Source organism: Elephas maximus, chromosome 19 (assembly GCF_024166365.1).
Source record: "Elephas maximus indicus isolate mEleMax1 chromosome 19, mEleMax1 primary haplotype, whole genome shotgun sequence".
Classification (NCBI taxonomy): Eukaryota; Metazoa; Chordata; class Mammalia; order Proboscidea; family Elephantidae; genus Elephas; species Elephas maximus.
The window spans coordinates 28,074,669-28,091,727 of NC_064837.1; positions in this window are offsets into that span (position 1 = coordinate 28,074,669).

Here is a 17,059-nt window from a genome sequence, read left to right on the forward strand (position 1 = left end):
CTGGAAATCATGGCCTAGCCAAGTTGATAGACATTTTGGGGGCAACACCATAAATCCAAAATGTGATCATCATTTTCATCCTTCTACAAATTCTTCCTCATTGTTCTGGCAACAGACAGACCCTCTACCCCTAGCCAAGTGTAGAAGGCTAAATAATGGTCCCAAAGATTTCAGGTCCTAGTCTTTGGAACCTTTAAATGTTACCTTATGTGGCAAAGACTTTGCAGATGTGATTAAACTAATGATCTTGAGATGGAGATATTAATCTTGAGATGGAGATATTATCATGGATTATCCAGGTGGGTTCTAACTGCAATTTACTGGGATCTTTATAACATGGAGGCAGAGAGATATTTAACAACAGACAGAAGAGGAGAAGGCAATGTGACCATTGAGGCAGAGATTAAAGTAATGTGACCATGAACTAATGAATGCCAGTAGCTATCAGAAGCTTGAAAAGGCAAGAAACTGATTAACCTGTAGAGACAGTAGGGGACTGCAGCCCTGTCAACACCTTGATTTCAGCCCAGTGATACTAATTTTGGACTTCTGACCTCCAAAACTGTTGAGAAAATAGATTTCTGTTGTTCTGAGTCATCAAGTTTGTAGTAATCTGTAATAGTAGCAATTGGAAATGAATACTCTAGGAGTGGGCTTGAATCTCTCTGGTCATACTAATGGTCTAAGGGTGGGCATGTAACCCAAGCCAGGCCAATCATGTTGGCTCATCCCCCTAGCCATCATGATCACCACAAAGGGCGAGTACATGGTCCAAGCAGAGACAATTAGAATCTCTCCCTATTCTCCTCTCCCTCCCTCCCCGACAAAACTGGAGGTATAAAAGAAGAAGCTCCTTTTCCTCTCTGATGATGAACTTGTGAGAATAAGCGCAGGGTTGCTAAGAGTGCACTTTCCAGCTTTGTAGAAAAGTTGGTTCTGAGAGAATGATGCCCATATCAGAGAGAGGCAGAGACTGGAGGTGGACAGAGTCCTCGTTGTGGTAGACTAGCTAGTTCTAGCCACCTTTGAAGTGAAGTACTTTCCCTCACACCTCACTCCCACACATGCACGTATTCATCTGATGTTCTGTCACCTGGGCTAACATAGTTATTTTTTCTTAAGCTAAATCAAGTTGAGTTTCTGTCACTTGCAACCAAAAAAGAATGATCAATGCAGGACAGAGTCTAGGCCATTTTCTTGGGAGTAACTCATGACAGGGCCCAAAGTGAGGTCAAAGAGCTAGTTTTTAGACATATCTTACCCTACCTGTTGCTGTGGACTCACGGTGATCCTATAGGACAGAGCTGAACTGCCCCATAGAGTTTTCAAGGCGTGGTTGGTGGATTCGAAATGCTGACCTTTTGGTTAGCAGCCGAGCTCTTAACCACTGCACCACCAGGGCTCCACCCTAGACACACAGGCTATTGGAATTCTAGGCTACATGGGAGAAGAGCTAAAATGGGTGCTAATGGGGGAATCTGTCTAGCCAAGCAGTAAACAGAGCTCCAAGTCTTGGGAAAGTCTGGAGGGAGTAGGAGGCCAGTTACACAATAAGAATAGGGCCTATGGGGAACTTCCCAATCCATGTGTTTGGCACTCTCTTGCTAGGTGGGAATTGGCTTTTAAGGATACAGATTTTCATCAGGGATGACCACTCATTCACCAGGGCTCTGGCTACATTCCCAGGGATAAATTTAGCCGAGAGCTGCCTCCAATGGGAATTGGCCAGTTAGCCACATGATGTAGACTAGTGCAGTGATCTCAATGATCTCTTAGTCAGTATAAGCTAGGCTATGCTGTGGTAATAAATAAACCCTCAAACTTCAGCGACTTAACATGACAAAGATTTATTTCTTGCCCACACAAAGTCCAAAGTAGGATGTGGAACCTCAGCAATCCAGACTGCCTCCATCTTGCAAGCCTCCATCTCAATGTATGACCTCCATGGACACCTCAGCAGGAGAATAGACCTCCCAAAGTATTTACATTCACTCACAACTACCTTCAAACCAATGGGACAACATACACCTTCTCCTTATAACTCACTGGCCAGAACTAGTCACCTGGGTCCCAATTTAACTGGAACTGAGGCTTAGAACTCTGCTGTGTGCTCTGAAAGAAGAATAAAATGGATATGGTGAGATTTACTAAGCTACACCAGAGGGAAGTCACCCCAATTCTGCTAGTGGATTCTAGGTTCCAAGGGAAATCCCATCATACGTGAAAAATTGAGGGGCAGGGTTTCAGCAAATATGTCATCATAGCAACAACACGAAGAAACTATAGGGCTAGTTCTTATAGATGAGACAGGATAGGAAAGTAATGATAGCTCTCCCCAGAGTAAGACACCTACCCCATTAATTAAGCCTATCTGCAGAAGATCAAGGAAGAAGTTTGGAAAGAACATACTGTAATAGTCCTTGGCAAAAAGACTCCTGTATGTCTTCATGCACGCATATCAGTAGGCATACATCCCTGAATATCCTGAGACCTGGAAAATTATTCGTTAACAGGAATAATACGAGTTTGTAGGAGTGAGGATTGGACATGATATACCTTCTCTCTTATTCTTATCAAATATCTCGTTATCTGACATTTTGCATTTATGACAATAGTAAAATATCTACAAGCCAACTATTTTGCGCATTAATGACGTATGTCTGGCAGTAATGAACACCGAGGTGCAAGGCAAGAGTAACACTGGCTTTGATGGTTAAGATTAAGTGTCAGCTTGGCTGGGCCATGATTCTCAGTGGTTTGGCAGTTATGTAATGATGTACTTTGGCAGTTATGTAATGATGTAGTCATCCTCCATTTTGTGATCTGATGTGGTCATCTTCCATTTTTGCATAATATCAATTTCACCTAACGACCTGGTCTTTGGAACCTAACCATGTTGTTAAGTGAGGAGAGGGTGTTGACATTTTTCCAAGAATTGTGGGGAAGTAATGATGGTGAATTAACAACTATAAACTTAATGAAGCGAGTATGGAGGGCCAAGTCTCTGCTGAACTCAGTATGGAGGACAGGCAATCATAGCACGCTGAGACATAAGCAAAAGACTTGCACATGCTGTTCCTCTACTTGGAATGCCGTTCTCCTCCTTGTATTTTCATCCTTTAGTTAATTCCTCTGTTTCTTCCAAACTCAGCTCTGGTGTTTGGTTTGTAGTTATATAGTTTGTACTTAGGTATTGCTGTGTAGCTGCTAAGAAAAAACAAACATTTATTATATTACAGTTTCTGTGGATCAGAAATCCAACGACAGCTTAGAGGGATGCCTCTGCTTCAAGATGTCTCACAAAGTTGAAAAGTGCCTGTCAGGGCTGTGTTCTTACCTGAAGGGTTAACTGGGGACTCCTGTGGTTGTTGACAATTTTCTTGCAGTCTGTTGAACTCCTCAGTCACTGCTGGCTGGGGGCCTACCTCAGTTCTTTGCCACAAGGCCCTCTACACAGGGCAGCTTACAACATGGTAGCTGGCTTTCCTCAGAGTGAATGAGAAAGAAAGAAGAGAACATGCAAGAAGAAAGCCAAAATCTCTTTGTAACCTAATATCAGAAGTGACATCCTATTACTTTTGCTGTACTTTATTCATTACAAGCAAGTCCTTGAGCCCACACTCAAGGAGAGGAGATTCCACAAGAGCCTAAATACAGGTGGCAAAGATCACTGGATATCATCTTAGAAACTGCCTACCACATGTTCCTTCCTCTAGGAAGAGGCAGTTGGCTGGAGAGGAAAGAGGGAAGAAATGGTATAGTCCCTGCAACATATCTTGCAAGTCTTCCTTAATCCTCTTCCTACAATGTCCCACATCCTTGTCTGCTGCTTAGAATCTGAAAGCTGGGAAAGCATTAAGAATTATCTTGTCTAATGCCCTCATTTTACAGGTGGGGAAAAAGCCATAGAAAAAGTATGTGACCTTTCCAAAAGGAAGCGATTATTTGCAGAGTGAGATCTAGAACTCAAGTCACCTGCTTTTCACAAATTAGTTTTCTCAGTGTACTCTTACTTAGATACTCTTAGTTATCTAATGCTGCTATCACAGAAATACCACAAATGGGTGGCTTTAACAAACAGAAATTTGTTTCTCACAGTTTAGGAGGCTAGAAGTCCAAATTCAGGGTACTGGGTCTAGGGGGAGGCTTTTCCTATCTGGGGGAAAGTCCTTGCCTCTTCAGCTTCTGTTTCCTGGTTTCTTGGAGATCTCCAAGTGGTTTAGCATCTATCTTCCCCCATCTGTGCTTGCTTAATCTGCTCCTTTTATATTTTGTAACAGATTGACTCAAGACACACCCTACACTAATCCTGCCTCATTAACATAACAAAGACAACGCATTCCAAAATGAAATTATAATCACAAACATAGAGGTTAGGATTTACCACATATTTTTGGGGGGACACAATTCAATCCATAATACCCACCCACTCCTTCTAATCTCTTACAACTTGATCAGTGCTGGTCACTACACATAAGGTCATTCAGAACTTCTTGGTCAAATATTTGACCTTGACCTACTTCTTGAGCTCTCACCTCCCTTAGCTTCCATAAGACCACACAAGCCTGGTCCTGCCTTCCCTCTCAGTGGCTACCTCTTCCTTCCCCCTCTGCATCACCCCAAAAAATATGTGTATATAATAATCCAGAGACTTAGTTCTCAGCCTCTGCCCTTTTTCTGCCATCTAGTTCCCTTGATGAATTTATCTGGCCCTGAGGCTTCTATTATCACCTCCCCTTGCCTTGACCTTGAGTTGAGCTCCAATTTCCCCATATCTAATTTTCTGTTTTTTTTAACTGCCTGATGGGCATTTCCATTGGCACGTCACTTGGATCTAAATGGAAAGATAGTAATAAGAACACCAACTATCATTTATTGAGTACATATATGTGCCAGGTCCTGTGCTAAATGATTCTTTGTATTTTCATATTTAATCCTCCCCAAAACAGTGTACTGTAAGTAATAATATGAACATTTTATTGATGGGAAAACTAGGTTCAGAGAGGTGAAGTGACTTGTTCATGTCCTTTTGCTTCTAAGCTGTGCTTTTAACCATGACATTCATAATCTTTTCCTTAAAACTGTTCCCTTCAGACTTCCCTATTTCTGTTCTGCCCTTCTCCAATTTATTCAGCTTCAAAATCTTGGGGTTTAAAGCATGCCATGTAACACCTCTATACCTTCATGTGTTTTGATCTCTTTGCCTGGAATGTCCCCTTAATCAACAGGATGGTCAATGCATCCCATGCTTTGTGGAGGTTTCCCTCCCCTCCTCCCCTCTCCTTGCCACCTGACTGCTTAGGTCATCAGTTCCTCCTTGGTACAACATGACTAGGTCACAATGAGATTGAAATTTGCCTCATTGACTAGGTCTTTGCCACAGGAACCAAGGTGCCCCAATGCTGTAATGGTGCCTGGGGGTGCCTCTACTATAGTACCTATCACCTAAGCTGTTTAGCTGTGGATATCCCCTTCTGCACAGTACATTTTATAGGAGCAAAGACCACAAATGCTCACCTTGGCAACCCCTGTCCTGGCAACAGATGCCTGATGGTCAATGAGTCATCTTTGATGCATCTCATTCCTTTAATCCCCACAGCTAATCAGAAGAAGAGCCCTGCAGACATTTTCTTGGCAGATTTCTCATATCTTGTCTTCATTGTCCATTTTCCTGGCCACCATCCCTAGTCTGTATCTCCTGACCTCTCATGTGACCCATTGCAATCACCTCCAACTCACCTCCTGGCTCTCTCCTTGCTCCCTTGTCCAGTTCATACTGATGATTTCTCCTCTATTAATCCTGTTTTGTACACATCACTCGCCAGCTCAACGGCTCCCTGTTGCTTGCATAATAAAGCTCAGGCTCCTTAGCTTGGCTTTCAATAAACTTCTCAATATGCCTTAATGTACCCTCCAATCTCGTAGTCACTGCAGCACTATATAAATTATCTGTTCTAGCCAAATTGCGCTATTCACTGTGTCTTTAATGCCCCATTGAGTCCACTTCCATGCCATTGCTTGTGCTGCTCCTCCTGCCTGGAATGCCCTCGTTCCTTTCCTCCATATATTTGATCTCTATCCTGTCTTCACATTCCAGTTTAATTCTCACTTCCCCCATCAGCCTTCTCTGACCACCTGACCCAACTGAACTTTTCTCATCTGGTGTAGAGGAAAAAGCTTGAACTTTACCATCAGAGAGATATGGATCAGAATTTCAACTACTGATGCATTGTATGGACTTGGGCAACTTATATAACCTTTTGGACTCAGCAAAATGAAAGATAATAATACCTACATCCCACCACCTGTCTGTCAGTTTGTTGTACTGTGGTGGTTTGCATGTTGCAATGATCCTGGAAGCTATGCTGATATTTCAAACACTAGCAGGGTCACCCATGGCAGATAGGTTCAAGCAAAACTTCCCAACTAAGACAGACTAGGAAGAAAGGCATGGTGATCTAGTTTGAAAAATTAACCAATGAAAACCCTATGGGTCACAACAAAATATTGTCTGATATAGTGCTGGAAGATGAGCACCCTGGGTTGGGTGGGTTGGAAGGCACTCAAAATACACGGTGGCTGAAACAATGTACTCAAGCATACCAGCAATCAAGAAGTTAGCACAGGACCAGGCAATGCTTCATTCTGTTGCACGTGGGATCGCCATGAGTTGAAGCCGATTCAATAGCAACTAACAGCAGCAATAACAATACCCATGTCACAGGGTTGTGGAGAGGATGAAATGAGGGAGTGTATGTGCTGAAAGGGGTTACTCTTGGTGACCTAAGCTGTACCAGCCTAAGATTGTCAGATGGAGACAGGCACACCTGGAGGGTCTATGAAATAGACTCACACAGCCCTGTTTTTACCTGTCAAGAGAATGAACTCACCCATGGTGTCAAAGAGTCCAGGTATCCAGGCTTGACTGAGGCAATGCCTTGGTGACAGTGACCACGTATAGCAATAAAGGGTCTGGGCCTGGGAACCATGCTCCTGGATTTGGACCCTACCCCTTTCACTTTTTAGCTGTGTAGCTTGGGAAAGTTCCTTTACCTCTCTCTGCCCCTCTTTCCTCATATCCAAAATGGGGATTAAACTTGGAACTTAGTTTATAGGGTTAATGCAATAGTAATTGAAATAACTCATAAAGAGTTTAGCACAACTTGGGCAGACAGTAAGCCTTTAATAAATGCAAACTATCATGTTTTATATTGTTATTCTTTAGTTTGGCCTCTATAGAGTTGCCTTTGTCCCAGGGCAAACGGGCTATGAGTAAAAATGGAAAGAGCTGTTTCACTAATCATCGCTGGAAGACCCCGGTGGGAATGGAGGGAAGCCTGCTCCAGAACATTCTATACAGAGGGTAGCACAGGTGGGAATGATGCCACAGAAAACAGCCTGAAACTGGGTCACCCGTCAAGAGGGTCTAGAGCACTGGCTTTCAACCCTGCCTGCAAATTGGAATTGGGTGCTTACAATAAATGCTGATGCCTGGGCCCCATGACTAGTTTCTGATTCAGTTTGTCGGGCTGGGGCCCACACAAGGGTATTTTTTAAAAGCCAGTCAGGTGGTTCTATTGTGTAGCCAGGGTTGAGAAACACTAAGCTAAAGGGAATTAGAGGTTAAGGTTAGAGTAATGTGGCCCAGGGAGGAAGAGTAGAGGTTCGAGAAGCAGAGCAGATCTGCTGAGGGGAATGATGTTGGACTGGCTGTAGAATTTTTGAATTACCCTCAGGCTCTTGTTTTCCAATTCTTAATCAATTGAAGATGAACATCGGGCTTTCCTTAACTAAGCCGATTCCTTTATAACCAGAGGATCTTAGAACTTGTGGTCAAAAGGATTTTCAGTGTCACCTATTTCCATCCCCTCATTTTATAAATAAAGAAACGGGTCCAGGGAGGGACGGTACCTTGGCTGAGGATGCACAGCAAGTTAGTGACTCATGCTGTTGGAAGAAGCTCAGAATACTTAGTCTAAGCCCTTATTCAGAATCTAGGAATAGATGCATCTCTGGTTTCTGCTGAATAAAAAATGGGCCATTTTAACAACTATCACTCTGAAATTGGAATTAACTCGACAAAGATGTTTCTTAGGCATCTACTACTTACTAGGCTTATGTTTGTATGTTGACTCATTCAATCTTTACAAAAACTCCGTGAGTGTCTTAGTTACCTAGTGCTGCTATAACAGAAATACCACAAGTGGTGGCTTTAAAAAAATGTTTTTTTTTTTCACAGTTTAGGAGGCTAGAAGTCTGAACTCAGGGTGCCGGCTCTAGGGGAAGGCTTTGTCTGTGTCAGCTCTGGGGGAAGGTCCTTGTCTCTTTTCAGCTTCTATTTCTAGGTTCCTTGGCAATCATGTGGCGTGTATCTTCCCCTCCGTTTGTGCTTGCTTGCTTACTTAATCTTTTATATCTCTTTAATGTCTCAAATGAGATGGACTTAAGACATGCTGTACACTAATACCGCCTCATTAATATAACACAGGATACTCATTCCCAAACAGGGCCACAACGACAGGTAAAAGCATAAGGCTTTACAAGACATATTTTTGGGGGACACAATTCAATCCATAACAGTAAGCTTTATGATTATTACCTCTGTTTTGCAAATGTGGGATACAGCTTCAAAGAACTTAAGTTACTTGCCTAGAGTCTCATTGTTGTGAAGTAGTGGTACTGGGCTTGAGCCCAGGTTTTGCAACTTCAAATCTCATACTCTCTGTTTTGCCTCACTTATAGAAGCTGCTCCAAAATAATTTATAGACATCTCTCTCTCTAGGGCTGGGCTGGCCCTGGGTCACACATCTGGGGTTTATGTAGTGTTGCTTGTCATAGGGACACATTAGACCACCTCTTTAATATCTTTCACACATTTGCTGAAAATATATCAAAAGGAACTTCAGCGTGGTTGGGGGAGGCATGTGGAAGTTCATCTACCCCGACTTTACTGCCTCCTTCACTGCCTAAAATTCTGCTTTTAGTGGTTCATTCCTTTGGCTGATTTGTAGCTCTCATCCCAAATGGCTGGGAGTGGGAATTAGGGCACAGAAGGTGCTGATAGCTCAGCATGAGTGAGTTCATTCTTCCATCCCGTACCTGTTGAACTTTGACTCATCTTTCAAGGCCCAGCATAAATGCCATTGAATTCAGGGACTTAGAACATATTCTGAGGCATCACTCTATGTGCTATGGACTAGGGATACAAGGACTATTAATGAACACAGGCCCTGCCTAGACTGCTCACTGCCTGGTGGGGAGGCCAGTGGAGACAATGAACAATTACAATGTAAGGTGGGAAGGACAGCAGTGGAGGCAAACACAGGGATGTTCTAGGAGAGCTCCCAACACAGGAGAGGGCTGGTGTTATGGATTGAATTGTGTCCTCCAAATATGTATGTTTTAAGTCCTAACCTCTACGCCTGTGATTATAACCCTATTTGGGAATGGTTGTCTTTGTTACGTTAATGAGGCAAGATTAGTATAGGGTGTGTCTTGAGTCAATCTCTTACAAGATATAAGAGGAGCAGATCAAGCAAGCGGAGATGGGGGGAAGATAGATGTTAAGCCACATGATGACCTCCAAGGAACAAGGAAAGAGAAGCTGAAGAGACAAGGATCTTTCTCCAGAGGGAGAAAGCCTTCCCCTAGAGCCAGTTCCCTGAACTCGGACTCCTATCCTCCTAAACTGTGAGGAAATAAATTTCTGCTGGTTAAAGCCACCCCTCTGTGGTATTTCTGCTATAGCAACACTAGATTACTAAGACAGCAGGGTCAGGGACTATGTCTGTCGCCAAATATAGTTGGTCTCCTAGCACTTGGCACAATCCCTGTCAAAACATTTATCTTGGCCATTGGTGAAGGTTTATTTACTTGTCTGTCTTAGGATGTGAGCTCCTTCAGTAGGGCCTCTTGTCACTCATCCTATATTCACTATAGCTAGCATGGGATCTGGTACATAGTAAAAACCAAAAAACCAAACCCATTGCCATCGAGTCAATTCTGACTCATAGTGATCTTATAGGACAGAGTAGAACTGCTCCATAGGGTTTCCAAGGAGTGCCTGGTGGATTCAAACTGCCGACCTTTTGGTTAGCAGCCATAGCACTTAACCACTATGCCACCAGGGTTAGTAGGTGCCCATTAAATACTAGCTGAAAGAAAGATAGGATGGAAATATGCGGCAGTCTATATATAAGAGACAGCAGAGGCAGCAGGAAGATAAGAAAATGAATTAGAGGAACAACATAGAAATGTGAGGTGAAGGAGGCTGGGAGAGGCTCTTCCAAAATGCACTGGACCTACTTTTGATCTGGACTAGAGCTGGCCCTAGGATTCTTGGACAGGGTAGAGGCCAAGGGACAAGGTAGAGGCCTTGGGCACTGGTAAAAGGGTCAGATTGCCCTTCCATCACCCAGTCAGCACCAGATCAGTGCAGAGGAAAAGCTCAGGTCACAGCTCAAGGTCTCCTGGAGGACCCCCATTAGGCATTTTCCATCTTCCAGCTCCTCAACACTTAAATTCTGCTCTTCACAATTGATCGAGATCCCAGTTTTATTGTAAATAATTCACTGTACCTTATTTTTAAATCTCTCTTTAATGGGACCTTTTCTTCTTCTTCTTTTTTTTTTTTGAGTCACAGTGATTTATATTTGCCAAATAATGACCTTCTCGGTGAAGATCACAGTGAAAAAAGAGATCTTAAAGTGAGAAGTTTTCCATGAGTGATGGGAACAGTGCAGCCTAGAAGAACCACAAGGAGAAACCTCTGTCTATTCTCTCTTCTTGTCCTCCTGACCTTGCTCTATATTTTTGTTTTTCCTTGGCTCGGTCACCTTCTAACATACTACATAATTTCTTATATATCATGCTTATTTCATTGTTTATCTGTCCACCTCCACTAGAATATAAGATCCACAAGGTTAGGAATCTGTATTTTATACAGTGATACAGCCCTAGCATCTAGAACAGAGCCAGAAATATAGAAGATACTTAATGAATACTTGCTGAGTGAATGAATGAATGAATAAATAAGAGGCAACTCAGGTTAACATCATCCAAGCTTTGGAAGCCATCCTGGGTGAAAGGAGATTATCAGCAAAGCTTCAGACTCAAGACTTCTGGAAACCTATGGGAAGGAGATGACATTGAGCCCCATAGCAGTGGTGATAGTCATGGTGATAATGACGATGATGAAAAGGGAATGGTACTATTTCACACTAGTTGAACTTGAGTTTACAGGACATTTTCACCTCCCTTTGACTTTGATTCTCAGAACATCCTTGGGAAGTAGGCAGTGACCAACATTATTAAAACATTTCTCTGGGTCACTAGGGCTCAGAGTGGTGAGTGACTTGTCCAAGACTGCCCAGCCATAAAAGGCAGAACTAGGACTACAGCTGAAGTCTTACTGCCCATAACCAGTTACCATTTATTGATCTCCTCCTTCCAGCTAAGGGCTCTCCATTCTGCTGTCCTGGGGATTTGGAATTGAGAATCAGAGACTCTGACACTTCATTGAAGATGCCTGACTTACAGATGATATTATTCAGATAGCGATGGTGCCATTTTTTTGGTGGCCATTTTCCATTGTGTGCTCAAAGGAGCAGAAAAGGCAGCCTGGATGAAAAGATGAGGGTAAAACAGACACACAGAAATGGGCAGAGATGAGGCAGCAGGTGGGCCCAGGGAAAGCAAGATAGAGTAGTAGCTGCCATGGTTCCTGATTGCATTGAGGGCCCTGGGTCCTGGGTCCTGTCCTTTGTAAAGCCCTTCTCTATTTCCTGGCCTTGGGCTCTGTATAATAAACCCCACTTTGTCTAAGGTAGCACTCCTGGGAATCTTTTATCTTCAAAAAAAGGATCTTTGACAACCCTGTTTGCTCAGCCCTCAGGAAATCACTCAACCAAGGCCCCTTCACTTGGGGTCAGCCAGAAGTACACTGGGGTAAGAGGAGGGGGGTACGGGCTCTAATGGTGGAACCACATGGCTGATGAGTCTTCTGGTCTTGGAAAGATCCAGCAAGAGGAAGTGAGCTTAGAAGGCAGTAGGAGAGATCTTGAAGGGGGAAAAGTATTTCACAGAGCAAGAAACGTATTGCTCAAGAATGCCCAAAGAGGGTGAATGCTGGGTAGAGTAGGTTTGTGAGAGTTGGTGACATTTCCAACTGTACTCCCCTCCTAAAATATGCCTGACATTGGGGAGATTTGGAAACCAGAAGTCTGTCTTTGGGGAGAAACTGAAGCTTTTATGCTGAGAGTTGAGAAGGACCTAGCGTGTCCTAGGACCATGTGAGTGGCACAGAATCAAGACTTGTCCTTATAAAGAACTGTCATGGATTGAATTGTGTCCCCCCAAAATATCTGTCAACTTGGCTAGGCCATGATTCGGAGTATTGTGTGACTGTCCACCATTTTGTCATCTAATGTGATTTTCCTACATGTGTTGTAAATCCTAATTAGTGAGGTAAGATTAGATTATGTTAAGGAGGATTACTGTGGGATGTAACACCCTTGCTCAAGTCACATCCCTGATCCAATGTAAGGGAAGTTTCCCGGGGATGTGGCCTGCACTGCCTTTTATCTCTTTTGAGATACAAAAGAGAGAAGTGGGCAGAGAGAAGTGAACCTCATACCAGCAAGAAAGCAGTGCCAGGAGCAAAGCGTAGCCTTTGGACCCAAGGTTCCTGCGTGAAGCTTCTGGTCCAGGGGAAGACTGATGAAAAGAGCCAACAGAGAGAGAAAGCCTTCCCCTGGAGCTGATGCCCTGAATTTGGACTTATAGCCTACTAGACTGTGAGAGGATAACTTCTGTTTGTTAAAGCCATCCACTTGTGGTATTTCTGTTATAGCAGCACTAGATGACTAAGACAAGAACCTACATTCATTTTCATTCATTTGGTTCAGTTTCACAGACCTAGTCTATGTAAACCATTGTCTTAAGAACAAGTTATTCATAACGTGCCTCTTACATGTCCTCATTCCTTAACTCTCTCTGGTTCCTGTCTGGCTTCCCTCTCTGCTTTCTTACCCACCCCCAATTATAAACAGTGTCTCTGCTTTCAACCCACCTAAATCAATTGGGTGGTGCAAAGGTTTGCTTTTGGCTACTAACCAGAAAGACCTGGCATTCTGTTTCTGTGAAAATTACAGCCAAGAAAACCCTGTGGAGCTCAGTTCTACTCCAGTAACTCACGGGTTTCCATGAGTCAGACTCTATGGCAATTTTTTTTTTTTAATGTATGCATCAGTTGTAATAAGTTGAGTGATGATGCAGTAACAAACACATCCAAATTTTCAGTGGCTTAAAACAATAAAAGTATGTTTCTCAGCTATACTACATGTCTAAAGCAGGTCATTGGGGGGTTCTGATCATTACAGTAACCCAGGGGCCCAAGATGATAGTGAATCAACCATCTCAACACTCTAGCAGGAAAGAAAGGGGGATGGCATGCCAGCTTTTAAGTGCTTCCACCTAGAAGAGATGCATGTCACTTCTACTCCTGTTTAATTGGTCAAAGGAAGTCATATGGCTGTGCAAAGGGTAATCATTGCTCGTGTCTGGAAGAAGAGGAGAACCATAACTATTAGCGAACACCAGTAATGTGTATCTTACCTCCCATAATCCATCACCCTAATTCCTTTCTCCTCCTCTTCTCTCCCTGATCTTCTATCTGAACCCTATTCCTTGACCTTTGTCCTTTCTAATGTTGTCCCCTTGTGTTCCTTCTTTTGCCTCCATACCCTTCTCCCCTCCTGTCCTTCTTCTATTGCACACCCAGCCTCTGATAGTCACACATTCATCACTTGGTGGTATGGGATAGATGTGATTGAACACAACCTCCAGCTCTAACTCCACAAGCTTCCCTTGTCCCTAATTGAGCTTAATGATTTATGTCTTGTAATGGACACAAATGGGCAAGAATTCCTGGATCTCATTAATAATTTTAAGCATGCCAGAAGTAGATTTTAAATCCTAAGCAAAAATTAAATGACCATAAAATTTTTGTTCGCTTCCCAGGAGACAATCCCATTTCAACTTGACAGCTTAATTAAAAGTCGGGTAAATTAGACACAGCATTTTTAATAAACAGGACTTGGCGGGCCTGAGAAAGAGATAGAAGGGTGGTAAGAGTGGGAGAAAATGAAGCTTACAATGTAACAAAAGGAAATTAAGTTAAGGAGATCCCTGTCCTGTACAGTAACCTTTCTGGGAGCTTCAGGTATCTTCCAAAGACATGACTGACCCAGAAGATTCTAAGAGAATTGATCCTCTTCTTGACTCAGATTCCTCCAGGGCCATATTACTCCACAGGGCAAAAAAGCTATTGTTCAAGAATGTTCTTGTGGGATCTTTGCACTCTTCTCATTTGGGGCCCATGTTTGACACCTTCTATACCAAGCTTCTTCCAACCCCTAAACCCACTGGGAAAGATACTGGTAGAATGGGGTTGGGGGTTTAGATCTGAAGGGCTATATTACATGGTGGGCTCCATGTATAGACTCATGTTTTAGCCTCAGTCTTTTCTTCATTGTTATGGTATTGCTTTACCCTTGGATCTGCTTTTTGACCTTGACTTTGTATTTCCATCTCTATGAAGTTTTAGGTTCTTCCTGGCTATACTGCCTCTACCTGCTGTAGGTAAACTTGCTCAGAGGTCCAGCCTGGTTCATGGCTGCAACTCCTATGGTCAGTAACCATGCAAAGTTCACCAAGAGCTCATGAGTGAACTTAAACAGAACCTATGAAAAGCTCTCTAGTTACTATTCCTAACATCCTCAACAGAATATAGGTATCTATCTCATCATGTAAATAAGCTCACTATATAGAGTATGAAGATTTGAAATAGGAAGAAGGCATATAGCTTCCCACCTCCACTCCCTGTGGCACTTTATCCCCAATCAGAAGGAATCACTTTTTCATTTACATTTAGGGAGGCCGCATCTCTCCCTCATCAGTCGTCTAGTTGGATTGAGGTTGTCTTTGCATTCGATGATAATTTGTTTGTACGTTGCTGCCACGTGGAGTCCCTAGGTGATGCAAACAGTTAACACACTCAACAAAAGTTTGGAGGTTTGAGCCCACCCAGAGGTGCCTTGGAAGAAAGTCCTGATGATCTACTTCAGAAAAACCAGCTATTGAAAACCCTGTGGAACACAGTTCTACTCTGACACACATGGAGTTGGAATCAACTTGATGGCAGCTGGTTTGGCTTTTTTAGCTGCCACAGGCTGCTTTAGTTAGTTAAGGCTGCCTATCTCTCTTGCACAGAAAAACATGTTTTAAACAAAACAAGAAATTAAAATATGTTTAAAATTATTTTATTCTTCAGCGGAGAGCCTAATCTGGTAGAATTGACGGCAAGCACCTGAGTAGGTGAAAATGAGCTCTGAGGCAGGCGTGGGATTTGCTGACCTTGGAGCCAGAAAGAGTTAACGTTGAAGAAGAAAGACAACCTTTGTGATCATTTGTCTTATCTTTTTCACTTCCGTTAAAGAATCCTGTGAACTTAAAGCCAGCAAAAACTTGGGAACCATCTGAGTGAACGGTTCGTAAGTGAAAAGGTCAACCCCCAGAGAGAGGGAGTGATTTGCCCAAGCCCCTCCTTGGGGTTGCAGTGAGGCCATCAGAAAGATGGCTCCTTTGTCAGTGGATACACATAACTTATGGAGAGACTCCTTGTTAAGGATTGAATTGTGTCAGCTTGAAGATTAAGGTGCACCTGACCCAATCCCTGGTTTTTCAATTGTCTCATATGCATGTGAAAGCTGGAAAATGAATAAGGAAGATTGAAGAAGAATTGATGCCTTTGAATTACGGAGTTGGCAAAGAATATTGAATACACCGTGGACTGCTAGAAGAATGAACAAATCTGTCTTGGAAGAAGCACAGCCAGAGTGCCCCTTAGAAGCAAGGATGGCGAGACTACACCTCATATACTTTGGACATGTTTTCAGGAGGGGACAGTCTCCAGGGAAGGACATTATTTTTGGTAAAGTAGAGGGTCAGCGAAAAAGAGGAAGACCTTCAATGAGAGATGGAGTGACACAATGGTTTCAACAACGAGCTCAAGCATAACAACGATTGTGAGGATGGAGCAGGACTGGGCAGTGTTTCATTCTGTTGTACACAGGGTGCCTGTGAGCTGGAACTGACTCAAGGGCACCTGACAACAACAACAAAATATGTGTTGGAATCCTAACCACTAACGTGTGGATGTAATCCTATTTGGAAATAGGATTTTCTTTGTTATGTTAATGAGGTCTTATCAGTGTAGGAAGAAGCCCTGGATGTACAACCATTATCACTGGGCTGGTAACTCAAATGTTGGCAGTTTGAACCCACCCAGGGGCTCCACAGGGAGAAAGATCTGGGGATTGATTAGCTTCTGTAAAGATTACAGCCTAGAAAACCCTATGGGGCCGTTCTAATCCGTCACATGGGGTCGACTCAAGGGCATCTAACAACAGCAAGCACATCAATGTAGGATGTGTCCTAAACCTACTCACTGCTGAGTGATATAAGGAGCAGCACGGATACAGAGTTAAGCAAGCACAAACAGGGGAAAAGATAGATTCCACGTGGAGATTGCCAAGGAACAGAGGAACACTGGGGCTAGAGAAGCTAAGCCAAGGATTTTCCCCCAGAGTGGGAAGAGAGAGAGCATTCCCCTAGAACCAGTGCCCTGAACTAAGACTTCTAACCTCCAAAACTGTGAGAAAATTTGAATTTCTGTTCATTAAAGCAACCTACTTGTGGCATTTCTGTTATAGCGGCACTAAGAAACTAAGACATTCGTGGACTTAGTTATTATCCGCTACTGGCATTTCTAGATTAGTGCAAAGCTACAATTTTGTCAAACTGCCTGATAAGTGAAAACAAAATTTGCCCTTTTATACTGACTTCCATAAAAATCAGAGCAGGCTATTGCTTAAAAGACCTCAACAATCCTGAGTTTGCAAGTTTGAGTAAGGAAGGGTTTAAGAGAGAGTGTAAAAGACTAAAGGTATTTAGTGGTTACCTGGGGATGGCAATGGGAGTGTCTTAGTCATCTAGTGCT